The sequence below is a fragment of the Apis dorsata genome, unplaced genomic scaffold (assembly GCF_000469605.1).
Source record: "Apis dorsata unplaced genomic scaffold, Apis dorsata 1.3 scaffold_997, whole genome shotgun sequence".
In the NCBI taxonomy this organism is placed as follows: domain Eukaryota; kingdom Metazoa; phylum Arthropoda; class Insecta; order Hymenoptera; family Apidae; genus Apis; species Apis dorsata.
The window spans coordinates 38,176-39,928 of NW_006264098.1; the positions used below are offsets into that span (position 1 = coordinate 38,176).

General features: G+C 12.0%; 1 protein-coding gene across 1 annotated transcript in view; it reads left to right on the top strand.

Moving 5' to 3' along the window:
* Positions 1 to 1,753, top strand: part of LOC102677276 (protein MEMO1) — a 7,314-nt gene that overhangs the window by 1,209 nt on the left and 4,352 nt on the right. The window lies entirely within an intron of this gene.

Genomic DNA, 1,753 nt, shown 5'->3' on the forward strand with positions numbered 1-1,753 from the left:
AAATTAAAGATATATCATAAAATGATATTTTACAATTAAGTATTGAACATTTTTTTTTCTGATTGATAACAATGATTAAATTTTAATTTTCATATAAATTCAATAAAATTGAATTTCATATAATTCAATAAAAATAGAATGATATTTGAAATGTAATCAATAATAAAATAAATCATAATTATATATAATTGAAGAATAAAAATTTTTTAATATAATTAACAAATAAAAATATCTCAAACTTATTAAAATTTAAATAATAATTAAATTATTATTGAAAATAATATTATAAATGATTTGGAATATCAATTAATGTTAATTTAATAAATTAAGTTAATATTTGTTTAGATAAAAGAGCTAGAATTTAAAGAAATATATTAATCATTTTAAAATTTATATTTATTTATTTAAACATATAAATATTTATGTTAATGGTACTGAGTATTTTAGTGAAACTTTAAAATTTAATGGAATACTTAAAATTTATTAATGGATTTATAAATTAAAATATTTATCTATATATTTTGAAAATAAATTTAAATTACACGAAGAGATTAAATCTTTGATATTAATCATTTAATAAGAAAATAATTCAAAAAATAAAGAGAATTAAAGATTATTATTAATAAAAATATTATTACAAATATTTATGCATTTGTGAAAAATTTAAAGATTTATAAATAAAATAAAATAGTTTACATACAAAAGTTTATATTATAGTAGTTCATATTATATACAAAAAAAATATTAAAATCAATTATTGATCATATTTAATATGAAATGGAATAGAATTTTTTTTAATCATTTTTATAAAAATTTGAAATTGTATAAAATTTAGTAGAATTTTTATTATATAAACACCTAGTATGTGAATATTTAATATGAATATTCTTTTATATGAATATTATATATTATTTTTTTATTGTATATATAAACAAACAAAGTGTTTTTTTTATATATAAAATTTATTATCAAATTAATATAACAAATGATATACAATCACAAACAAAGATGCATATCATTTTGAAACATTCATAAAACAAAATTTATTTTTTAAAAATAGAACATTTTGAGATTCAAAAACAATATAATATTATGGAATTAATAGCAAAAAGAATTATTAATGAAACGATCATATAATTTGATTTTTCTAGAAAAATGTAGGATCTAAATCTAATTTTTTTTTTTAATTTTCTTAAAAAAAAAATACTGAATATTATTTTTTTTTGCAGTAAATAAATTTTTGTTCATTTTGTAAGTATTAAATTATATGTTTATTTTTCTATATGATTATTTAAAAATTTTCTTATGTAAATAATTTTTTTTTGGTTTCCAAATTAATATTCATAATGGATTCTATTCATAATGGATATTCTATTATAATTCTATTATAAAATTTCATTAAACAATTATATATTTTATATAATTTTTAAATATAAACTCTAATAATATCAATTATTGAAAATTATTAAAAATTATTATTGAAAATTATTAAAAAAATAAATAGAAATTGTGATTTAAATCTGAAATATTGTTCAAATTGCAATAAAAAATAATTTTTTTTAAATATATTTTGTTATAAATTTATATAATCTATTATATATAATTATATAATCTATTATAAATTATATAATCTATTATAAATAATAGAAAAAAACTGATTATTATGATTAAAATATAAATTATTTGCTTATAATCTAAAATTATATTAAAATTATATTATATATTAATATTTATTTAGATCTATATTATTTCT